Source organism: Hemitrygon akajei, chromosome 28 (genome assembly GCF_048418815.1).
Source record: "Hemitrygon akajei chromosome 28, sHemAka1.3, whole genome shotgun sequence".
NCBI lineage: Eukaryota > Metazoa > Chordata > Chondrichthyes > Myliobatiformes > Dasyatidae > Hemitrygon > Hemitrygon akajei.
Genome location: NC_133151.1, coordinates 24,428,673 through 24,454,860, shown reverse-complemented (window position 1 = coordinate 24,454,860; position 26,188 = coordinate 24,428,673). Strand labels below are relative to the sequence as shown.

Genomic DNA, 26,188 nt, shown 5'->3' with positions numbered 1-26,188 from the left:
AATGCAGCTGATGGGAGAAAGTAGGAGGAGAGAGAAACAAGTCCGGGACGGCGGCCCCTGCTACCCTGCCGACTTTACCATTGCAGTCAGTCCTGGCGCCCCGTCATTGAGAGCCCACTGGGGGCTCCGTCAGCACACGTAGATCAGTGTGACAGTAATCAGGCCCGGCTTCGCCTTCTCCGGGACAGCTGGGAAACGGAAAACGCCTTTGTCCCCGCTGCTGAAGCCCACATGGGGATCTTTGGGTTTGTGTTTGCGATACGATGAAAACCTATCCCGCTATTATAGAGTTTTTCTCCCGCCCAAATGCCCCATGGAATTTAGGGTGAAAGGTCACCGAGCAAAACGTGGACTCTGTTTCTCCTTTCACAGATGCTGAGCATTTCCAGCAGTTTCTGTTTTTACTTCAGGATCACTTCTGTTTCTCTGACTCTGGATCACTGCTACTCATGTTTCATGGGAAGATAGTTATTGTGGCCGAACGTTTAAGGCGATGTGCGACAAATTGATTGTGTTGACTCTGCATAGGGTCGAATCCTGACAATTACCTGTCGCTTCTTTTTTTTTTGTTTTATATTATTCGTGAATCTCTGATCCGTCTCACGGGCACAGATTTCAAAAAAACACCAATATCTGGTCACCGTATCTCCGTCGGCCCGATACGTCGACAGTGCTTCTCCCTGTAGATGCTGCCTGGCCTGCTGTGTTCCATCAGCATTTTGTGTGTGTTGCTTGAATTTCCAGCATCTGCAGATTTCCTCGTAATTACCTCTGGCTTCTTTTTGTTTGTTTTATATTCTTTGTGAATCTCTGATCCATCTCACGGACACAGATTGTAAAAGAACCGCTGCAAACACCAATATCTGGTCATCGTATCTAAACCCAGGAAAGCCGATTTATTCCAATTTCTTTCAGGATGTCTCTGTGGCGCAATCGATCAGAACCTTGCGCTGTTAGACGGAACATCAGTGGTCGAGACCACTCATAGTCTCTGGAAATCCTGCAGCTTTTGTTGTCTGTTGTGTGTGCTCCTATTTTACTTATTAAGCGATAACCACATATATAAAATAGAATACTACCCCCAATTGCCTTTCCTTGCATGCAGTTTGCCATGAAATGAATGGACAGAACATGAATATGCAACTAATACAAACTCTCATTTGCCACCAGAAAATCTGACGTTTGTTCTGCAACCAGTACATGTTGCGGCGGTCCGTCGGATTCAGCTCCTGGGGGCCCTCTGGTGGCAGCTGTCTATAACACAAGACCCAGACCCTCAATGGCCTCCGTGGCAGCTGGCTGATTTATTGACCTCACTGTCTCTCTCTTTATGTCTTTATATGTCTGGGTCTCCATCTGTGTCTGTCCATGTTGCATCAGTTTCATCTCCCCCCCCCCTTATTCCTACCCACATACTTCACTTTCTGTTGTTAATTCCTTGTTTTACCTCGTTCTGTCTCCACTTTATTTCTTTCTCCTTCACTTTCTGGACCACCCAGTTATTCTCTCTGTGTAATTTTTGCTTTATCCCATCTTCACCTCGTTCCCGATATTTCGCCTGTGAATGTGGTTTTATCCTATATAACTGTTGACGTGGACAATTCATCCTTATTGTGTGGCTTCTTATAAAAACGACAATTTGAGCCACACTCGGGAGTCACGACGTTCAATCCCGAGGTCCCATTTACGTTCCCATCCTGTCCTCAACACGTGGCTCAAGAGTCCGGATGTTTCGTTCACGTCATCGTGCAAGTTAAATAAATCCACAACTTGACATTCTCACGACTCGGTTGACGGCATTCCCGACTGCAGAGAACAATGTTAATTTGGGTAGTTAATTATCATTCTGTTTCAGTCTGCAAGAATGTGACAAGTGATTTCCGATTTAAATATTCTCTCTTTAATTTGGTGTGGATGCGAATTTCCAACAAATTCCCGTTTCTATACAGGACTAATATGCAGTCTTTGGTGGAATATTTACTTCATCCGCCTTTACGTCGACCTTTTAAAATAATACTTTGATTTAAGAAGCCTGTTTGCTCTTTGCCTTAAATTTTACAGGTCAGTGGTGTGGGACCGTCAGACAGTCACTTTTATTTCTCCCTGACGCAGCTCCCCACAATGAGAATAAATCGAGGAGAGGTCAGACATATCTTCATATACAGAAGGGATGTGTTATGCCGTTGGCCCCCTCCTTTGTGAAAATCGCAAGAACTCTAGTTAAGGGGGGTCAACTGACCCAAGAGAGAGAGACGTGCGAAAGACCACGTTCTTCCAAGAAGCAGAATAAAAGTGACTTTGACTATTGTCTCATGGAGACCACCTGAAAAGCCCTCGGGCAAAGTGGGCTGGTTGAGAGAGAGATCGCATTACCTGCAACTTGATTGACACCTGCGATCCCGTGAAGAAGTATAAAGGCGGGTCTGAGGGGAGGACCCTCAGACGCACCAAGGAGACACCAAGGAAGCATGATACCGATTCCCGTGGGAGCGGGAAGCCATTTTTTTTAGGAGGCCACGTGCGTCAGATTCCGGATCGGGAATCTGTGGCTGAAGCCAAAGGAAAATCGCTTTTAGCTAACAACTGATTCCAGGGAATTGTTTCGCAAAGACAACGGGCAAGTGTTCTTTCTTTCACCAGTTCTCTCTCTCTCCAACACGTGAAATGCCAGCGGTTCCCAAACGGAAAAGACTGCAGATTTCTAAGTGACTTTAATATTCAATTGGACTCAATATTACCCCTAGACAACTATAGAGCTTATTTCTGATTAATTATTATTACACCGGTGGTTTAGATTGAGTATTGACGATGTATATGATCTGAATGTTTGTATTAACCTTACGTTTGTGCCCCTTTTTGAATAAAACGTTTGAAAATAGTAGCATCAGACTCAGCTGATCCATCTATCTTTGCTGGTAAGTTACCTGGTTACGGGGTTTTCGTAACAGATGAAAGGGCGTGCGTAGTGATCGAGAAGAGAAACTGAGGTTAGGTGAACGACCAGGATCGAAATGAATGGCGGAATTGTCTCGAAAAGCCGAATAGCCTACTCCGACTTCTATTCTCTATCTTTCAACGTCCAACCTTTGTGATCAGAGTCTCAGACAGAAGATATCATCATTCATTTGCCACTGGGGACGTAGCTCAGTGGAGGAGCGCATGTGTAAAGTCCAGGGTTCAAACCCAACATTTCAACACTGTTGTTTGTGAAGTTTGAAAACTGGGCGGAAAAACCCAGATGGAGAAATTTCCCGCAGGATGGTTGGCCTTTCATTGCCGTTGTTGAGACGCCGGGATAAGCCAGTGAGACGTGGGACAGTTAAAAATGGTTCCTTGCTGTATATCTGTCCTCGGTAGGGGAATTCGAAAAACACCTCCACTTTTAGGGAAGGGACGAAAGCTCAGCCGTGATGTTCTGAACATTAGAGCAACAACTATAACTCTCATTGAAACCTACTGAATGCTGAAGGACCAAGATAAGGTGGACGTGGAGAGGATGTTTCCTCTGGTGGGGGTATCCAGAAGTAGAGGGTACAGCCTCAAAATTGAGGGACGGCCTTTTAGACTGTGGTAAGGGGGATCGTGTTTTTAGCCAGAGTAACAAATTTCTGGAATGCTCAGCCGCAGACTGCGGTGGAGGCAAGTGTATGGGGTTGAGTGGGATCCGGGATCAGCCGTGATGGAACGGCGGAGCAGACTCGCTGAGCTGAATAACCGATTTCTGTTTCTATGTCGTATGGTTTTAATGTCTAACTAAATCCCGATGAAGGGATTGTTTGAGGGACGTGCTTGCGATGCGGAAACCAAGTCAGCATCTAAATCCGCGAGTTCCGTTTACAGGGAGACGAGCTGAACTTCTGGTTCAACTTGGAATCCAACATTTATTCAAAGATCAGGACAGGATGGGAACGTAAATGGGACCTCCTGATTGAACGCAGTGACTCCCGAGTGTGGCTCAAAATGTTGCTTTTTAATAAGAAGCCTCAGAAGAGGGATGAATTGTCCATGTTAACAATTAAATAAGGTAAAGCACATTCAATTGCGAAATATGTGGAATGAGGTGCAAGATGAGATAAAGCATTAAACGACACAGAGAGAATAACTGGGTGGTCCAGAAAGTAAGGAAGAAAGAAACGAAAGTGGAGACAGAAAGAGTTAAAACAAGGAATTATCAACAGGAAGTGAAGTAAGTGGGTATGAATAATCGGGATAGATGGAATTGATGCAACATAGACAGACACAGATGGAGACCCCGACATATACAGACACAGACACAGACACAGACAGAGACACAGACACAGACACAGACACAGATAAGACCTAAACATATACAGGCACCGACACAGACATAGAGAAAGAGAGACACAGACAGAAAGCATAGACCCAGACACATACAGATACGCAAAAACACACATCCACACCAAGACACACACGCGCAAACAGACAGACAGACAGACAGACACACACACACACACACACACACACACACACAAACGCACGAGATTTCACATCATTTATGGAAGAGCAAGGTTGTTTTTTTCATAGCAGAGTGGCGCAACGGAAGCGTGCTGGGCCCATAACCCAGAGGTCGATGGATCGAAACCATCCTCTGCTATGTCAGCTGCTGCCAAAAACAATTTTCCGTCAGTGCGCTTTAAAACACGAGACCATCCCTTCATTGGTAGCTACAAGGAAATCCATTGGCTTTCGGCTGTAATGTACTTAAATCTGTTATCCTTTTTCACTTTTTGCGGAGGTTTCTGTTTGGCTGGAAAGATTAACCCATTGTGCATTGACGTATCCTAATGTCATCTATTCTGTGCAGAATGAAGCCGTGTCCTGTATAAAAACAGAAGAATGCTGGAAACACGCAGTGGGTAGGGAACGTTTGCAGAAAGGAGAAGAGATTTAATGTTTCTGGTGGATGCCCGTTCGTCACAACCGGGAAATATAGAAAATAATCAACACACGCAAAATGTTGAAGGAACTTAGCAGGTCAGGCAGCATCTATGGAACAGAGCGCGCTCGACGTTTCCGGCCGAGACCCTTCATCAGGACTGGAGAAAAAGATGAGAAGACCATGCATAGCAGTGAGTGAGTGAGTGAGTGAGTGAGTCACCTCCCCGAAATCGTTCCCTGCATCGATTACTCGGACAATAAATCCTTCTGGGGAATGCTCTCCATCCTAATGCACAATCACGCACAAATAGGGGCGTGTCCTCTGTCCAGTGCTCGATAAAGAAGTAGCTGAATCGGAAAGGATTCCCGAGTCCTCTCGGTCACAGAGGAAGAAATGTATGTCTGAAATGCGCCGGTTTCGCAGTCCCCGAACAACTATCGGTTTGACCCCGCGAGACCTCCTGTGTTCGGACATCTGAATGACAGATCGCACTTTCGTGCTGGTTTCTCGTCATGGTCAGTATACCGTCCGTCACGGAAAAGACGGGGGTTTTATTTCCCCGGCGAGGAATTAATTTTGCTGTTTCCATATTAAATGTGATTTCAAACCGAATTTTCAAAGTAAAACGATGTTAAAGAGGTACATCCGAGTTTATGGTAAAAACGATCAGTTCACTGGGGATGTGGAACAGTCCGGTCTGCAGTGATCCCGGGAAGGGAGAATCTCCCGATAGCTGTTCTGCTGCTTCAGATATCCTCTCAGCGACTCTGTATATCAGTACCATTCAGTGTAATCCTCAGTGACAGAGTCCAATGTTCGCTAAAATATTTTCATCACCCACCTCTGCTATACTTTTAGTTTAAGGACTACGATTCACCGAGTTAGAAAGGAGGAAGAGAGGGAAACCGACGCCTTGGCCCAGCTCGGGCCACCCTGCAGAGACAGAGTGAAATTCCCTCCTCCAACTGCGCGCCCACAGCTCAGGGTGAAAGATCATCGACCTGAAACGTGAACTCTGTTTCTCCCTCCGCAGACGCTGCCTGAGCTGTGGAATATTTCCGGCAGTTCAGATTTTACTTCACTAATTGTTCTGTTCTCTCAGACCCGGGATCGATACACTCCCCATACGTTCCGGGTCACAGTGACTAGGTTCCACGTAAAATGCCCTTCTGTCTGGCCTGCCCAATTGTGAGGAGTGCGTAATCCTGGCTGAATCGTTTGCAGATGCGCTATGAATTTATTGGGAATTCCCCGCGCAGCTTCTAATTCCGACAAATATTTGTTCCTAACGTTTTCTTTTTATGGTGTCCGCGACTCTCGGATGCAGGTCATTCACACAGATCGTGAAAAGCCGTCCCCAGCATCGAATAGTAGTCAGCATCTTCCAGCGAAGAAATGGGCAATTTCATCCCTCTTTCACTCCCTGTCTTTGTGGCGAAATCGGTGAACGAGTTCGGTTCTTGACCTAAAGGTTGGTGGTTCGAGCCCACCCAGGGTGTTTGGTGATCCAGCAGCTTTTTCTGTGCATTTCACTGACTGCTGGTATAGACTGTTCTGTCCGGAGTAGGGGGAATGGGGTGGGGGGGGGGGGTGGTTGCTCCTTTTCTGCTGCCGTACAGAGTTCAGTGGGGAATAAAATTATTTTGTTTTTGTCACGTACCCAGATACAATACGGGGGGGGGGGGGGATTGATCAGTTTGTGGCCTAAGTTAGAAGGAGATGAGTTATACAAGCTCTTGTAACATGCACGTGCAGGTTAACTCGGGTTTCAATGATTATGCAGAAAGTTTGGTTAATAACTCATCTCCTTCTACTTCAAGGAACGAACTTATTAATGTGGACCACTTCTGGAGGTCAAAGACGCTGACTTTTACAAAGAAGGGATCCGTATGCTCCACTACCGCTGGACTAAGTGTGTAAATGTAGGAGGGCACTGTGTTGAAAAACAAATATGCAAAATTTTCCAAAATAGATTCCTTCTACCTTAGGCCACGAACTTAACAATCACACCTTGTGTGTGACAAAAGCTTCTGTTTCATACTTTTCACAGACATCAAATCATTACACAGTGCATTGAGAGAGAACGAGGTAAATCAATAAGAAAATGCAGAATAAAGTGTAGCAGCGACAGAGAAAGCACAGTGCGGGTCAATAATAATAAGCTGGAGTGTCATGAGGAGGTCGATTGTGAGTTCAAGCGTCCATCTTTTTTTTCACTCGGAACCCATTCAATGGACATAACAGCGAGACTGAAACGATCCTTCAGGCTGTGGTACGCGCTTTCTTTTCTGTGATCATTCTTCTGGAGTCTCATTGGCTTCATTCCACAAAATTTATCATGGTATCTGGGAAGAGAACTGAACAAGGATCAGGTATGATCGTATGATCTGTATGGAGCAGATTCGGTTCGAGTGACTGTGGACGTCAGCCATTGTCGGTGTTGCACTGCTCAATTGTGATATGCAGGAAGGATTGGACCTCAACACTTTTGCACTTTAAGTGGGGATGTAGCTCAGTGGAAGAGCGCATGCTTCGCATGTATGAGGTCCCGGGTTCAATCCCCGGCATCTCCACGCTAATAAGCCTTTAATTTTGAACAAGGAAACAGTCGGACAGAACGACGGTACACTTAATGGGGGTAGAATGATACGTGGAGTCTCAAGTTGATTCATTAGGAAGATGCAGGCTGACCACTCATTGCCGCAAATAAAAAGCTCTTCGAGAGAGTGGAACACCAAACCCGTCCTCTGAACGCCACGGAGAACACCAAGAAATCACACCGGTGTGTCCACTGAGGAGACTGAAGCCAGTGAGACTTCCCCAACCCCTTTTCTAACATGTTGTATTTTACAGCAGCATCATTGAGAGAGTTCTAACCAATTGCTAACCGTCTGGTACAAGAATCGCAAGGCATCCGACTGCAAGACCCTACAGAAAATAAAGATAACAGCACACACCAAATGCTGGTGGAACACAGCAGACCAGGCAGCATATATAGGGAGAAGCACTGTCGAAGTTTCGGGCCGAGACCTTTCGTCAGGACTCTCACATTGAGACGCAATGATTTGCTGACCATTCAGAACTGACGGAATTCTGAACTTCAATCGATCATATGGACGGATTGGGATGTGAACGAGACTCGGGTTTGGTAAAATAAATCCCGGAGTGTGGGTGTATTCTCCGCTGCACCTCAGACTGCCGTCGCTGCTCGTTACGTCGAAGTCTGACTAAAGTAACAGACACAAAGTGGAGGAGAATTTCAGCGGGCCAGGCGGCATCCCCGCCCGAAACATCGACTGTTTACTCCTCCCCATAGATGCTATCTGACCTGGTGATTTGCTCCGGCATTCTATGTTCTGGATTTGCAGCATCTGCAGAATCCCCTGTGTTTATAACTTAAATAACAGCCGCAGACAAAGAGAAGGAAGGCAATGAGACACAGAGGGAGATAACCAGTGTGTCTGACTGCGGGGCCGTAGGAATAGGGTCAGAATGATAATGAAAATCACATCCGTTGCTGAAATGTCGGGAACGAGATATCCGGCTGGGTCGGAGCACAGCGACCGGATAATAACCGGATGGGGTAGGAAGCGATGAACAGGGAGAGGAGGAAGAGAAACACGTGGGAAATTAGAGAAAATATTCCGACAAACAAAACAATAGATAATCGGGGGAAAGCGGCAGAATTAACAAATAAAAAGACAGGAGAAGAACAGAGATATTTACCTATCAGCAGAATGGCGCGGCGGGAATGTGAACGTTATCCAGAGGCCGGCAGATCCAAACCATCGTCTGCTATTCTTCAGCAGAATATTTTACCGCAAATCGCCGTCACGTCACCTGTGTACACAACACACATTTCACTTAAAAATAAAAACTTGTGCTTCTAACTGAAATTTCCATTCACTCACTGCATCACTTTCTGAGATTTGTTGAGGATTTCGCGGGTAGAACGACAATTCCTGTCGTGCTCAGCGATTGTCCAACACATCTTGTTCTCCGCTGCATAAAGCGGTGTCTGGTATTGAACTGATTGAACAGAGAATACTGGAAACACTCATCACCTCCAGAAACATTTGTGAGTGATGAGACGGGATTATCCTTTCTGATCGTGACACTCAATTAGAAATGGTGAGAGAAGAAGATAGCTTTCAGTGTCAAAGAAGGTGAGAAGTTGGGTGGGAAGTGAAAAGGGAGACATCTCTGATGGGGCGAGACCAATACACGATGTCGGTAAGACATTCGGAAAGAGAAATATTGGGCTAACATGGCAGCCGAACGACGGGCAGAAATGTTAATTTCACAGTGAAGGAAGTAAAGTGGCTGAGTGATTCCAGGACGAGACGTTTGTGAGACAGGTGCTGAAAAACAGGCACAACACACGGCGATCGCCGGGAATCGAACCCGGGTGAGCTGCTTGAAAGGCAGCTATGCTCATCCCTATACACTATCGCTCCATGTTGCAGGAGTTTCGAGTAGTGAAGCGTCTCCCATGCTCCATGTGATTCCACAGACCCCGAGCTGCTCTCTGTCGGATCAATCCTCACTCTGCAGCAGGTGTTATTGCGGCCAGTTGACATCGCCATCCTCAAACAGAGGGAGTTATACAACAGCCAATGAGCATTCACAGCGATCGGACTGAGGGAGAGCCGAAATCTCAGAGAGTCGGAAGGGCTGCAAATGGCGCCTGTCTCACATATCAGCAAATGGGAAAACAAATTCTGATTGTTCATGTTCTTTAGAAATGCCGGTGAATATGTAAATGTGAGTTGAGTTTAGGATTAAGTAAATAAAATAGCAACCAACACCACATTGCTAGCATTAGACGGCAATTCCCTCCATGGTTGGTAGAAGATTGAGGAGCAGATCTGCTGGCAAATCACACAACAATGTCATATGGACAAGGTTACAGCAATCAGACATTTCAACTTCTCCAAAATTAACCAGATCATTTTTGTGTAAGTTAAGAAATGGAATTTTTCAGATTCAGATTCAGTTTATTGTCATTTAGAAAGCACAAATGCAATGCAGTTAAAAAATGAAACAACGTTCCTCCAGAATGATATCACAAAAGCATAGAACAAAACAGACTACACCAGAAAATCCACTTAACGTTTGGCAATCCCCAATCCAGAGGCTCCTGCGTATTAATGTTGAGCTACCGTCTTAGCGTGTTCCCTGGAATGGAGCTCCACTCCTACCAGACAAACAAGACCAAAAACTAAAGCTAAAGGCCTGCACAAGACTACATATTTACAACATATAGTTGCAACAGTGCAAGCAATAGCATAATTAAAAACAAAACAGACCATGGGCACAGTAAAAATAGTCCAAAGATGTTAAAATACTATAAGTTAGAAAGAAACCACCACACAGTTTCCTCAAGTCCTCAGGGTCCCCGATTGACTCGTCATCCCACGCCGGCGACAGAAGGGAATACCCCCGTTATGGACTTCCCCGGCGCTGCCCGACTCAACCTCACAGACGTAGCACGCAGTGAAAGCGACCTGACAGCAGCGGACTCCGAGTTCGTCGAACCTCCGAGCCTCTGACCATCCCCTCTGACACAGCTTCTCCGAGCACCAACTTCTGCCCAGCGTATTAAGACGGCCCCGCCAACGGCCATCGGCAACGCGACCCCGAGGACTGCGGGCCTGTTCTTCCCAGCAGAAACCCGGACCGCACAGCAACAGCAGTAACGAAGAAGGTCTTCGTGGAGATTTTCAGATGTTCCTCCGTGCTCCCACGTCCGTTTTTCATCCGATTATGATTGCGCACGGCACCCCACTTCACAAATAACAGATAATCAGCTCTGGAGTGGCCGCTGCAAGCTGCGTCGCGCCGCCATCTTGGAGATGTGCATCTGGAAGAGTATTTTTGTTCCAGTCCATTGATAGACCAACTGGTGTTGACAATGGAACTCGGTTAGCAAATTCACTCCTTATCTCGTAAATAATCAAAACTTGCAGGTTATTGTCTCTGCATAAACGACAAAGTAACTATGTCGACACCGATCCAACTTAGAACAAGAATTCTGCTGTTCTCTCTGTACCAATACTCACTCAGACTACTTTTCCCAACTATATCACCAAATTAACGCAGCTCAGCTGGCCACGTGATCGATCCTTTCTTCTCCCAGTCACTGACTTGGGGGTTCTTCTTTGCGATGATGGGTTTCAGGAAAGAGTTATCGCTGCTAGCACCTTCGAAGTTTCCACTTTTGTATTCATATTTTTCCAATTCAATGATCCCATTTCAGTGTCATTGGCCGGAGGTCATCTGATCCGCTTGAACTCTCCCTTTTGTTGACTCTTCTCCAGGCCAGCATCCATTTATTGCCCTCTTCCCGGTAAGCGTCCATCGGTAATTTATGGCTCTTTGTTCCGTTTAGCAACCAGTTTAAATCACTCCAGACAGGCATTGACCCCAACAGTCACACATTTGCATTTTATATTATATCAAAACACCTCACAAATAACTTCTAATTTAAAAAAGATCTCTTAACCCGCAGATTACCAGAAGCAACGTTGTGTTTACTTTAAAACACAGAAATTTTCATCTCACAAAATTGAAGAAGTAAAACGGTTCCATAATGACATCTTCATTTCCAGGCACATGGCTTGTACAAAGATACTTGATCTGTCTGCTTCAACTGTCCTTGAGCCATTCGAGTTCGATGTTATCTTACATATTTTAAATCGTCCGTGACCAACATCTCCTCTTTTTCGATGCACGGAAAATCCTGAGGATCACATTACTTTCTTTTTAAATCTTTTTATTAATTTTAAACAAATATAAATGAAACATGAATACAGAGGGTTTGAGAGTACAAAATTAATAGGTTAAAGTATAAATACAAATAGATGATAATCCATATCTAATAACCTCCCAAACTCATAGTAATTACGAAAAATGGAGTAAATAAGAAAAACAACAAAAAAACCTAACCAACATGGGCCATTGCATTATGTCAAATATACACAGTAGCGTCAAATTAAGGATTATAAAAGTAAGGTTTAGGAAAAGTCATTTTAGGAAAATGTTCTCCAAGTTTCTTCAAATTTACCTGAAGGGTCAAAGACAACACTTCTAATTTTTTCTAAACTCAAACAAGAAATTGTTTGAGGAAACCACTGAAATATAGTTGGAGGATTAATTTATTTCCAGTTCAATAGGATAGATCTTCTAGCAATTAATGTAACAAATGCAATCATCTGCCGAGCTGAGAGGGATAAGCAACTATTACCCACCATTGGTAAACCGAAAATTGCAGTAATAGGATTCGGTTGCAATTTGATATTCAGAACTGTTGAAATAATACCGAAAATATCTTTACAATAATTTTGCAAGCAAGGGCAAGACCAAAACATGTGGGTCAATAAAGCAACTTCAGAATGACATCTGTTACAGGTTGGATTAACATAAGAATAAAATCGAGCAAGTTTATCCTTGGACATGTGAGCCCTATGTACAACCTTAAATTGTATTAGGGCATGTTTAGCACAAATAGAAGAAGAATTGACTAATTGTAACATTTTCTCCCACTGCTCAGTGGGTATAAGACAATGAAGTTCTTTTTCCCATTGCTTCTTAATTTTTTCTGATACCTCTTATTTACAGAAGCCTAAGAAGGAGGGTGGTTTGGTTTTGTCAAACCTGAGATTTTACTACTGGGCAGTTAATATTTGATATTTAATATTTTAGACACAAGAATCGATTATAGAACCTTGCCCACAATGGGTAAATTTGGAATGTAAATCTGTACAAGACTTTTCATTGTTTTCTATTTTAGGATCTTCTCTTCCTTTTGCTTTATCTAAATTGAATAAACAAATAACTAATCCTATAGTTAAACATACATTACGTATATGGTTTCAATTTCGTACATTTTTTGGCTTGAATAGGTTTATCTTATCAAGCCCTATTACATCTAACTTTTTTTCAGCCCTCTTTTATGGATCAAACCTTTGTAGTATGGAAAACAAAAGGTATAACATGTTTTCGTGATCCATTTTTAGACACCAGTTTTATGTCTTTTGAACAGCTATCTGATAAATATAATTTGCCTAAAAAACTCATTTATTTTAGATACTTGCAAGTTAGAGATTTCTTGAATAATATGTTACAGTCTTTTCCGAAATTATGTCCAATGGACATTACGGAAAAAAATAGCTCTGAATCCTTGCCAGAAGGGTTTAGTAGTCATCATTTATAACATGATCATGAAAGTACAGCCAGAAGTATCAGAAAAAAATAAGAAGGAATAGGACCACATTACTGTTAATATGTCTCAGTGAATATAGCACAGAAGGAACAGCAGCATTCATGACAATATCAAAAATACAGATAAGGACTTAAAAATATTATCCGAACAAAAGCATGAAGAAACATAATAAGTGTACCCTATTTCATACCATACTGACATCGGTAATTTAACGGGAATTAGTATTATTGGGATATGGAGTTTAGGAAAAAATGGTACATGGATCTTAGAAAAATAGAGGACTCTGCGTAATCCAAGGTATCTTCTAAAGTAAGTACATGTTCAGGACAACATGCAGGCCGAATGAACTTAATTGTGCTGTAGGTTTTCTATGTTTCTATATTGAAACACAATATAACTGTATGAAATCAAACACAATCAGCAAAAATAAATGTGTAAAGGCATGATGCTCGCAAACACTGAAGTTATTAAAGTTGCCCTAAAAACACACACTGGGGAAAATATCATGGGTAGCCACTAGAACAAAGAGCAAAGCAATGACAACATGTGAAGTAATACACATTAAAGGATGTAAATTAACATTTAAACCCCAGTTCCAAACTTTATTCCAAAAGGCATGGATTCTGCAAAACATCACTGGATAAACCGACGTGATATCTAGCAGTCTTGGATGACACATCCCATTGTTTAATTTAGTAAATAACTCTATCTGACTCTACCCTAATATAAAATACAGGTGGAAGAGCACTAGATATATATCTAGAAAAGTTGAATAGGTAGTCTTATAAAACGTTTGGATAACACCTGCCTAATCTAATTGAAACTTAGAATTTCCTTCTTGTCAGATATGCTTGAAGTAGCAATGCGAAAAGTATTATTCACCACACCAAGCAAATATCCACATACATTAGCCTCATTTCCTATACACAATCTCGGTTCAATTCTTTGCTAATTCGTCCGTACTACATGCAACCTTCAATGGAGTATTCGACCATTATGAGGCCACTCATTAGCAGAATTCCAACACCAATCGTATCTGAACTGCGGCGTGTTTTAATTACATCTGTGTGTTTAATCCATTGATGGATTGTCTCCCTTGGCTCGCTCACAACATCTGTCCAGACTGCAGTTAAGTGAGAGGTAACTTAATAACAACATTGTCCAAAAATATGATTTTATAATATCTGGTTTACTACACAACACCAATTGAGGAACTGCTAATTCCATTCCACACATTCATGAACTTGATTTCCTATCTATATGCCTACTGAAATATTTTACTCCGACTACCGTAACATTGCCTTTTTTCTGTGCTTTTTCTAACCGCTGCTATAAATTGCTGACCACATCCGTGGCTACAATTCGAAAGCCTATAAAATAAAACTCCTATTTAGGTATTCTCACACGAGCGGTTTCTTAATTCCCCCACAAGAATTCTACACCTTCCGATCTTGCTCTGCTCTGACTGAGATTCCATCTAAACAATTCAGTGTACTGATTTCCTGGTGAAAGGTTATCCAGCTGAACGTGAATTCGGTTTCTCTCTTCACATACGCCAACAGATCTGCTGACTATTTCTAGCAATTTCCGCTTTTAGTTCAGGATCAAACCTGTTTATCTGACTCTGGGATTTGAATCCAGTTTTGAAGAACTTGTAGTCGTGGCCGAGTGGTTAAGGCGATGGACTAGAAATCCATTGGGGTTTCCCCGCGCAGGTTCGAATCCTGCCGACTACGTGTTTATATCTATTTTGACTCTCTGATCCCTCCCACGGATACAGATTGTAAAAAGCCAGTCGAAACACCGATCTCTGTTCGCCGCCTGCAAATCCAGGAAGATCCCCTGTGTTCCGCATTTATTTAGGTGGCGTCTGTTCGGCTGTTATCCGAAATGGTGGTGGTTCCAACCTATCCAGGGGTGCTGTTGATCCAGTGGCCTTTGCTGTCCGTTTTGTGCGCTCCGTGCTGTCCCTAATACATTCATTAAAAAAGACATATATTCTCATACAGAAAACAGAACACTACCACGACCTGTCTTGCTTACATTCATGTTGCCATAAACTGAATATATTGCACATGGACGATCAAACCAGTAGAAATTCGTACAGGGCACCAATGTATTACACATTTGAATTTATGTTATCGCCACTTGAACTAGAGGGAAAAATTCACTCAACTTCACTCACACCAACCCTTACAGTTTCCAAAACTCAATTTCAAACTCGACGTTTCATGCTGTCGACGTTTTTGCTTTGTTATTATTATTATGACTTTCTCAGCTCAAGCTGGTAAAGCCTGAAGTCCGGGCGTACTGACGCACACTCATTCCTCAGTAGCTACGGACTGCCGACCATTCTAGTGGCGTATAGTATAGTGGCTTTTAGGAGATTTACAGAAATATTGGTTTGCTGACCTAACTGTTTAATACTATTGTGTAGTGATTATGAGATGACAGTTGTTGTTGATATTACCATTGGGACAATCTACACCTTGTTCATGCTCGATAGTCTTTCAATTTCTTCTTTTAATTAATCATATTTCTGGTGCTTTTCACTTGTTAATTGTTGTACGTTATGTGTATTTGCAATGGCTATATCGATTATGTACGTTGTTACTGCTTTTTAATCCTGTAATATTATATATCCAGACGGTTATTATGGATTTTCCTATCTGTAACAATAGATCAGACAAAAATTAATGTGTAGGACTCTGACCCTAATCTAGAACAGGTTTGTATTTATAGTAAGGTGTGGTGTCTTTTAAGAGTTTGTATTTTAAAGCAAGATTTTGGTGACTGATGTTTGTAAATTGATTGTCCCCGTGGAAGTAATCAGATTGAGTTAAACTGCTGCTTAATCCTGTAATGTGTTGGATTGTTCCTGGTAGCTCTTGTCATTTTCTGCATTTATCGTCATTAATTTGTAGGACGTTTATTATGTATTTCTAATAATTTTCGGTTAACCACCTGGCCCTGTATTGCCACAAGGAACCCCTCTGTTTCTGGGAAGAGGTCTCCAACTCTGAGCCAAGCGTTCCACGTTTCCTTCTTCGCATCTTGTCTGCTCAGAACATGCGGATGTTTTCCATGGAGGGATGCTCCCCCATTGGTTAACTTTATATTATTATTTTTATTTTTATTTTACGTTTTTGTATTTTCACAGTCTGTTATGTGTTCTGCATTGTTTGTCCGACTTGTGTGCACTCTTTCATTGATTATATTCTGTTTCTTTGCACTTACTGTAAATACCCGCAAGGAAACGCATCTAACGGTGGCACATTTGTGCTTTGGTAATGAACTTACTTTGATCTTGGAAGTGTTGTGCGCTGCTACACAGGATCCAGACCCTCGGTGCCCTCTAGTGGACGGTGGCTGCCTCACGGATCTCACTGCGACTCTCCGGGTCGTTTTGTGAACCCAGGAGCCGGGATGTTTCACTTCTTGTTCACATCAACATACAAGTTAAATAAAGCGACGACTTGCTGCTCCACTGCGAAGTTCACGCACGTCGGTCACATTTGTACAAAGGGAAACAAATTTAATGTTTCAGGAGGAGACCCTTTCGTCACCACTGGGAAAGAGAGAAAATAAGGTATTTTTCAGTTTCAGACAAGGTGGGCGAACCTGATCGGGCAAAGGAAAAGCCGCGGATCTGGTGAGACTAAGTGAGTGACTGTGACTGTTATAATCGGGACTTTTATTTCTATGCTATATGAATAACAAAAATGTGGGATACGCCCAGCAGGGTAGACTATGGTAATGAAAGAAGGGAAAAAAACTGAGTCAAAGACCGGGTGTGCGATGGGTAAATATGGGTATTTTTTGGCACAAGAATCAGCGTAATGCACACAACACACTGGAGGATCTCAGCAGGTCAGTCAGCATCTATGGAGAGGAATAAAATCATCGAAGTGTCAGCACGAGTGAATCTGCAGATGCTGGAAATAAATAAAAACACAAAATGCTGGCAAACTCAGCATCTATGGGAGGAGGTAGTGACGACGTTTCGACCGAAACGTCAGACCGTGTTTCTTCATCAGTACTGGAAAGGAAGTGGGAAGAAGCCAGACTAAGAAGGTGGGGGAAGATAAGGAGTAGACGCTAAAAGGTGATAGGTGAGGCCAGGTGAGGATGGAAGGTAGATATGTTGGAGAAAGGAGAGTTTGTAAACTGAGAGATGATAGGTGAAGCCAGGTAAGAACAAGAGATAGATATTTCGGGGAAAGGGAAATAAATCTGAGGCTGGGTGGTGATTGGTGGAAAAGAAAAAGGGTTAAAAAGCAGAAATTAGATTGGAGGGGCGGGATGAATAGAGGGAGGCGGTAGACATGCGAGGAGAAGTGAAGACGCAAGAGGGAATCCCGAATAGAAAATTAAAACAAAGAAAGAAGAATGGAGAGATTACTGAATTAGAGAAATCGATGTTCATTCTATCAGTCTGAGGGCCACCCAGACGGAATATGAAGTGCTGCTTCTCCATTCCGAGAGTGGCTTCATCGTGACAGTAGAGGAATCCATGGACCATCATGTCAGAATGGGAATGGGCAGTGGAATTAAAATGGTTGACCATTGGGAAATCCTGCTCTTTGCGGACGGAGCAAAGTTGCTCGACATAGTTCCACAAAGTTGTTCCACAATCCATCGTCCGTCTCGCAATTAGAGATGAGGACGTATTGGAGCACCCGATACAGTTGATGTCCCAGGCAAACTCACTGCTGAAGTACTTCCTCAGCTGAAAGGACTGTTTCGGACTCTGAATGTTGTGTGGGAGGAGGTGAATGGACAGGCGCAGCACTTCTTTCGTTTGGATAAACACCGGAAGGAAAATTTGGGGGGAATGTGTAGTCGTGGCCGATTTGTTTGGCGATGCACCCGGGATCCATTGTGATTTCCCCGTGCAGCTTCCTGTCCTGACAACTGTGTATTTCCAGCACACAGTTTGATATTGTCCGTGACACTCTGATGCAAACCATTCATGTGGACTGTGAAAAACCGGGTCCAGGCCAGCAGCGATTGTTGGTCACGTTCTACAACGCAGAATTGAACCATTTATTCCTACTTTCCTCAAAACCTGCCTCTGCGGCGCATCGGTGAGAGCGTTCGGCTGTTAACTGAAAGTTTGGCGGCTAATGACCCGGCAGATGTTTCTTGTCTGTTGTGTTTCATTGCCAGCTGGGAAACGTTGCGCTGACCGGAGGCCGGGGCTCCCGACTGCTGCCGCGATGGGAATTTGAACTATTATATTTCAGACACGTGCCGAGATACAATGAAAACCTTCTCCGTTCATACTGTTCATAGGGATGAAATCATTACACAGTGCATTGAGATCACACAAGGTAAAGCAATAACAGAATGCAGAATAAAGTGTAACAGCGACAGGGAAAGAACAGTGCAGGTAAATAATAAGCTACAGCATCATACCGAGGTGGATTGTGAGGTCAAACGTACACTTTATCGTACTGAGAAACGATTCAGTAGACAAAACAGCGGGACTGAAACTATCCGTGAGACTGTGATACGTTCTTTCAGGCTTTTGTGCTTTCCGCCCGATGGAAGAGTGGAAAGGAGAGAATATCCGGGATGCGGGTGTCTTTGGTCAGAAATCTGTCTGTTCGATTTGACCAGAAAGTGTGTGTTTCATCGAGCGGAGTCCTTGGAACTAACGGACTTGCCGGAACTAGTGTCGAGTTTTTCATTTAATTTGGGGTCCTCGATCGTTCAATCGGAGTCCAGTTGGTTTCATCCCAGATGAAGGATATGAATTCAATCTCTGATATTCTACACTGAATGATAATTGATAAAACACATCGACTCACAGAAAATCGACCATGAATTAGTGTGAGTGGTCGACTTGATCCCAAGAGTTCCATGTTCATAGTGCTCTGAAAGAGGTCATTTTTATGGGATGAAATTGTGGATTTTTAAATGGCCGAGAATCGAACTCAGGTCTACTGGTTCGAAAGCAGCTGTGCTCACCACTATACCGCAATCGCCTCATGATCGAGTGGAGATTCGGGTAGTGAACCGTCTCCTTTGCTATAAGATTCAGTTCTGTAACTCGATTATCAGTTTCCGAGCTGCTTTCTGAAGGATCATTCCTCACTCTGATGCAGTTCCTATTCCGACCAGTCGATGTCGCGTCATTTCGACCATAACTGCTGGTACAGTACATAGTAAACATGAGACAACGTTTTTCAGGACCATGGTGTTACATGACACAGTGCAAAAACTAGACTGAACTACGTAAAAAAAAACACAGAAAAAAAACGACACTGGACTACAGACCTACGCAGGACAGCATGAAGTGCACAAAACAGCGCAGGCATTACAATAAATCATAAAGACGACAATAGGGCAATGTGTCAGTCCAGACTCTGGGTATTGAGGATTCTGATAGCTTGGGGGAAGAAACTGTTACATAGTCTTGTCGTGAGAGCCCGAATGCTTCGGTGCCTTTTCCCAGACGGCAAGAGGGAGAAGAGTTTGTATGAGGGGTGCGTGCGGTCCTTCATAATGCTGTTTGCTTTCCGGATGCAGCGCGTGGTGTAAATGCCCGTGATGGCGGGAAGAGAGAACCCGATGATCTTCTCAGCTGACCTCACTATCCGCCGCAGGGTCTTGCGATCCGAGATGGTGTAATTTCCGAACCAGGCAGTGATGCAGCTGATCAGGATGCTCTCAATACATCCCCTGTAGAATGTGATGAAGTTGGGGGTGGGTGGGAGTTGGACTTTACTCAGCCTTTGCAGAAAGTAGAGATGCTACTGGTCTTTCTTTGTTATGGAGCTGGTGTTGAGGGAGCAGGTGAGATTCTCCGCCAGGTGAACACAAAGAAATGTGGTGCTCTTAACGATCTCTACCGAGGAACTGTCGATGTTCAGCGGGCAGTGGTCGCTCCGTGCCCTCCTGAAGTCAACAACCATTTCTTTTGTTTTGTTCACATTCAGAGACAGATTGTTGGCTCTGCACTAGTCCGTTAGCCGCTGCACCTCCTCTCTGTAAGCTGACTCGTCGTTCTTGCTGATGAGACCCACCACGGTCGTCTCATCGGCGAACTTGATGATGTGGTTCGAGCTGTGTGGGTCAGCAGAGTGAACAGCAGTAGACTGAGCACACAGCCCTGGGGAGTCCCCGTGCTCAGTGTGATGGTGTTGGAGATGTTGCTCCTGATCCGGACTGACTGAGGTCCCCCAGTCAGGAAGTCTAGGATCTTGTTGCAGAGGGAGGTGTTCACGCCCAATAGGCTCAGGTTTCCAATCAGTTTCTGAGGGATAATTGTGTTGAATGCTGAACTGAAGTCTATGAACAGCATCCGAACGTATGTGTCTCTTTTGTCCAGGTGGGTTAGGGCCAGGTGGAGGGTGATGGCAATGGCGTCGTCTGTTGAGCTGTTGGGACGGTACGCAAACTGCAGGGGCTCCAGTGAGTGGTGCAGCAGGGTCCTGATATGCCTCATGACGAGCCTCTCGAAACACGTCATGATGATGGACGTGAGTGCAACGGGACGGCAGTCATTTAGGCAGGACACTGAAGACTTCTTCGGCACGGGAACGATGGTGGCGGCCTTGAAGCATGTTGGAACGGTGGCGCTGCTCAGGGAGATGTTGAAGATGCCAGTGAGAGCATCTACTAGCTGGTCTGCACATCCTCTGAGCACTCTACCAGGGATGTTGTCTGGTCCAGCAGCCTTCCGTGGGTTGACCCTGCTCAGGGTTCTTCTCACATCGACCAAGGTGAGACACAGCACCTGGTCATTTGTAGGGGGGGGGGGATTTCCTCGCCGCCACGTCATTTTCCAACTGAAAACGGGCGTAAAAGTTATTCAGCGCATCTGGGAGGGAGGCATCACCCGCACAGTCAGGTGATGCCCTGTAACTGGTGATATCCTGGATGCACTTCCGCATGCGCCGCGTGTTGCCGCTGTCTTGGAAGTGGCTGTGGATTCGCTGGGCGTGTGCACGCTTTGCCCCTTTGATGGCCCGGGGCAGTTTTGCCCTTGCAGTTGTTAGGGATGCCTTGTCGCCTGCTCTGAAGGCGGAGTCACGGGTCCTCAGCAGCGCACGCACCTCCACTGTCATCCATGGCTTCTGGTTAGCGCGTATAGTGATGGTCTTGGACAGAGTAACATCATCAATGCACTTGCTGATGCAGCTAGTCACTGATGCCGTGTACTCCTCTGAGTTGGTAGAGTCGCCATCAGTTGCAGCCTCCCTGTACATGTAGCAGTCAGTGTGCTCAAAACAGTCTTGAAGAGCAGAGATGGCTCCTGCTGGCCAGGTTTTCACCTGCTTCTGAACTGCTCTGGAGCGCCTGACGAGCGGTCTGTATGCTGGGATTAGCATAACAAAGATGTGGTCTGAGTAACCGAGGTGGGGGCGGGGCTCGCGTCAGGGATATTTGTATAAACTAGGTCCTACGCGCTCTCACCCCTCGTTGCAAAGTTCACATACTGATGAAATTTAGGGAGCAAATCGACTCTTGACAGAAATGGTTCCCTACCTCACGTATCAGCGAAGGGGAAAACAAATCCTGATTAGAAATGTTTCAAACCATTGAAAGAACACGCAGTTGGACGTTAATGGGAGCCTTCAATTGGCCAGTCATTGAATTCATTAACTGACTGAATCGCTAAAGAATCCTGAGACCCCTCCAGTCACACAGTGAAAGGGGATGGGTGAAAGGCGCCTGCTCTACACTCAACAAACAGACATCAAAATGACTCTGTGAGCTCTCTTATACCCTGACATACGTATGATCGCCCTGATGAAGGGTTTCAGACAGAATCGTCGACTGTTTACTCTTTTCCATTGATGCTGCCTGAACTGCTGAGTTCCTCCAGCATTTTGTGGGCATTACTTTGATTTCCGGCATCTGCAGATTTTCTCTTGTTTGTAATCCGTATGACAGATTCCATACCCTCCTTCATTCCTCATTAGTGTGGTGGTTAATCTCCCCTCCAATCAATCGGTAGACTAGGGTTCGATTCCCTGTCGCTGCGACCTTTTTCTTGCTAGAAATGAAAACTGGAAATACAGGAGTATTTTTTGAATAAAACAAAACTGTGTTGAAGTGGTCATTTAGAATATGAAACAACCCAGTCTGCAGATAGCCCGGGACGGGAGAGTTTATCAAGAACGTTGCGTTCAGCACCTTTTCTCTAGTAATCCATGAACGGGTCTATAATTGAGCGCCGTTCGACGTTACACTCGGTCACCGATTCCGTCACTTCGAAACATTAAACAGGGGCTGTTGCTGTGAGATATAAACTCACACACTTCCCAGCACTCATGCCGATTCCCTCAGTGTGTCCGAGTGACTGTAGAATGCAGGGAGTGTAGTGAACTACATATACCTGTCTGGACACGCTCCCCCTGCTGACTGCTGCTGTGGCTCCTCCCACAGACCCCTGCATGAAGGCGATTGGAGGCACTACTCCTCCCTCAGTCTCCAGGATGTTGTGTGATGGTTTCTTGCTGCTGATAGTGCTCTCTTCCAGCTAATTTTAGGCTATCTCTCGCCTCACGTCTCCGAGAGTTATTGATGGTGCATCAGGGAGAACAGCTGAAACACTTTGTAAAGAACGATGCCAAGTGGGCAATATGTTTAATGCCCGGTTTATATCCACCCTGACCCTCCCGCAGCCTCGGACCCGCCGAACAGACGCTCAGAAAGTGAACTGAGGGAAGGAACGGCGATGTTTCGCTCTATGACGCCATTCAAACATGAGAGCATGCGCAGCGTCGTTCCGCCCCTTGACCTGATTGACAGGACAGGAGAACACATGCCCGGGAGCGGTTTTACAGCAGCCGGGAATGGAGAGCTCCTGGGCCCGGGAGTAGGGCGCTACCGGTGTCCTCCTTCCAGCAGCGGCGTATAGCTCTGTGAGCAGCTCTACAGACAGGCTCCGAGATCGGCACTGACTCCGGAGATGGCGGCTGCGAGAAAGAGGCGGAGTGTAACAGCGTTTGAACTCGGAATGCGGAGAGAGTGGGTAGAGAGAAGCTATTCCCGTGCTGGGGTAGGTAGGGCGGTGAAGGCGGGGTGGGAAGGAGCTGCCGTTGAGGTGAATTGCTGCCTCTTCTCCCCATACCAGGGGCGAAATCCATGTTTAGTCCCAGTCTCGTCGTGTTTATTTTTGCAGGACACGGAGCCGGACAGGTTTACAAAGAGCAAATGTTGCAGGGTCCCGGAGAGAAGTGTGACGGACACAGTTTATACTGGCAACACACACAAAATGCTGGTGGAGCGCAGCAGTCCAGGTAGCATCTATAGGAAGAAGCACTGTCGACGTTTCGGGCCGAAACCCTTCGTCAGGACTAACTGACAGAAAATATAGCAAGAGATTTGAAAGTAGGAGGGGGATGGGGAAATCCGAAATGATAGGAGAAGACCGGAGGGGGTGGGGAGAATATAAGAGCTGGAAAAGTGATTGGCAAAAGCGATACAGAGCTGGAGAAGGGAAAGTATCATGAGACGGGAGGCCTAGGGAGAAAGAAAGGGGGATGAGAGCACCAGAGGGAGATGGAGAACAAGCAAACGAGTGAGAAAAAAAGGAGGGGGAAATAAATAAATCAGGGATGGGGTAAGTAGGGGCATTAACGGAAGTTAGAGGATACAATGTTCATGCCATCAGGTTGGAGGCTACCTAGACGGTATATAAGGTGTTGTTCCTCCAACCTGAGTGTGGCTTCATCTTGACAGTAGAGTAGGCTATGGATAGACATATCAGAATGGGAATGGGACGTGGAATTAAAATGTGTGGCCACTGGGAGATCCTGCTTCCTCTGGCTTTCTCTGCCTCCTCACGGTCCCCGAACAAGAACACTACAATCCAGTAATGTTGCTCAGTCTCCTTCATCCGTCAACGCTGGCAGATGGTATCTATTTGGTACTACATACGCCAAATTGTAATTACCCCTTAACACCATTTGTTCAGACTAGGGACACCATTTATATGGAAAGGGGATACCTTGGGACAATAAATACAGTAGGCCTGCCAGCTGACTGTGTCAGTGCCATCAACAGAAGTTGTGATATTACTGGTGACTTTGGTATTGTACGTAAGTTACCTAAATCTGATCCCATTACTCCGTAGATGCAATAACAGACTTCATGCTCATCCTCATGAAGCAGCTTCAGAGATGTGGATTCATGCAGTCCATTATAAGAAACTTAATGTCAGCGTTCAAAACAGTTCCATTGGCAAGTGTAATTTCTCGGGGCAGTTTAGTCCAGTGATCCCTTCACAGTTCTAACATTGTTACCAAAGTAAACCACAGACTCAATTTTGCCCGAACCTCGTCACCTCCATTTGGCCTTCAGCAGAGCGCTGGCATCGATCGAAGCTTGTGTCCTCCTCGCTCACAGCAAAGGATCCGCCGCCTTGCCTCGGGTCAGCCACATCGAATTGTCTTCAATTCCAAAGGGAAGTTACAGACTATTACGTACGATGGTCAACTAACACAAATTCCTGGAAGAACTCAGCAGGTCAGACAGCATTTATGGAAGATGTACTTTTTTTCCATAGATGCTGCCTGACCTGTGAAGCTGCTCCAGCATTTTGTGTTTCTTGATCGAATTTCCAGCATCTGTAGATTTTCTCTTGTTTGCCAATTGCGATGATGGTTTTGCCAGAAAACGTGTGATGAAAAAACAACAATGAACCTCAGGATACTGCCCCCCCCCCCTCCAGTGAAGATGCAAACCAGCCCTTTGGTATCGATCACCCCTGCACAGATGAAGTCCCAGTGATTGGGTAAATACAAGCGGGCTTTTTCCACATGGGATGGGAGGGACTACAACCAGAGGTCATGAGTTAAGAGTGAAAGGTGAAAGATTAAGGAGAACAGGAAAGGAAAATTCTTCACTCAGATGGTTGTGAGAGTGTTGGGACGAGCTGCCAGAATGAGTGTTGCATGCAAGTTTGATTTCAATATTTAAGAGAAGTTCGGATAGGTGCGTGCATGGTAGGGGTATGGATCGATATGGCTCCAGTGCAGGTCGATGGGATTAGTCAGCTTAAATGATGTAGCACGGATCAAATGGAACAAAGTGCCTGTTTCTGTGCTGTTCTTTTCTATGACTGCATGAATCTATGATCCAGAATCTTGAAACCCTGCCCCTGCACCAGCTCCTCAGCCACACATTCATCTGCTCTGTTCACTCACATCTGAAAACGCCAACAGGAATATTAGACTTCAAATCCCAACCATCCCCCGACCCAATAAAAGTAACTTGACGCCAACAAGAAAAAAAACACTTTCTGAAAAAAAAACTGAAGGAGAATAATATAAACTACAGTCATCACGTATGACTTCGGATTTCGAAAATACTGTATCCTCCGTCAGCATCACGGAGCTCGTACTCAGTTCTTCTTTTGGTCCTTCAGACACAAAGGCGTGGTCTCAGGATTGGTCTCAGTGCTCTCACTAAAACTGTCACAGATAATCCACCTTGTGTATATTTCAAGAAACAGGTTCCACCGAGACTCGAACTCGGATCGCTGGATTCAGAGTCCAGAGTGCTCACCATTACACCATGGAACCAGGTGTGCTTACAGCGAACGACAAAAAGAAGATGAATACTAGGGTAGTATGTGGTGACAAGTGTAAACATTGACAGTAAATTTACATTGAACTTTAAACTTCATAGAGCATGTCTTGTGAGGACATGTTGAGGAAGGGAGAATTTTTCTCTTTGGAGGGAGCAGGGTGAGACGTGACTTGAAAGAGGTATACAAGATGCGGACTGACTGGGAGAGCTCAGTCAGTTCAGATTGGGAGCAGCATCTCCACCACCATCACACTGAGCACGGGGACTCCACAGGGCTGTGTGCTCAGTCCACTGCTGTTCACTCTGCTGACCCACGACTGTGCAGCAATACACAGCTCGAACCACACCATCAGCTTCTCCGATGAGACGACCGTGGTGGGTCTCATCAGCAAGAACGACGAATCAGCATACAGAGAGGCGGTGCAGCGGCTAACGGACTCGTGCAGAGCCAAAAACTGACTATGAACAAAACAAAAGAGATGGTTCTTGACTTAAGGAGGGCACGGAGCGAACAC

The 26,188-nt window shown here is 44.9% G+C and overlaps 4 non-coding genes across 4 annotated transcripts; 3 read left to right on the top strand and 1 right to left on the bottom strand.

Moving 5' to 3' along the window:
* The first annotated feature begins 4,543 nt into the window (after nucleotides 1-4,543).
* On the top strand, nucleotides 4,544-4,615 carry trnam-cau (transfer RNA methionine (anticodon CAU)). Its single transcript has one exon. It is a non-coding gene; the product is annotated as a tRNA-Met (tRNA).
* Nucleotides 4,616-7,401: 2,786 nt separating this feature from the next.
* Nucleotides 7,402-7,473, top strand: trnaa-cgc (transfer RNA alanine (anticodon CGC)). The gene has a single exon. It is a non-coding gene; the product is annotated as a tRNA-Ala (tRNA).
* Nucleotides 7,474-14,778: 7,305 nt separating this feature from the next.
* Nucleotides 14,779-14,860, top strand: trnas-aga (transfer RNA serine (anticodon AGA)). Its single transcript has one exon. It is a non-coding gene; the product is annotated as a tRNA-Ser (tRNA).
* A 10,734-nt stretch (nucleotides 14,861-25,594) lies between these two features.
* On the bottom strand, nucleotides 25,595-25,666 carry trnaq-cug (transfer RNA glutamine (anticodon CUG)). Its single transcript has one exon. It is a non-coding gene; the product is annotated as a tRNA-Gln (tRNA).
* Between the last annotated feature and the right edge of the window lie 522 nt (nucleotides 25,667-26,188).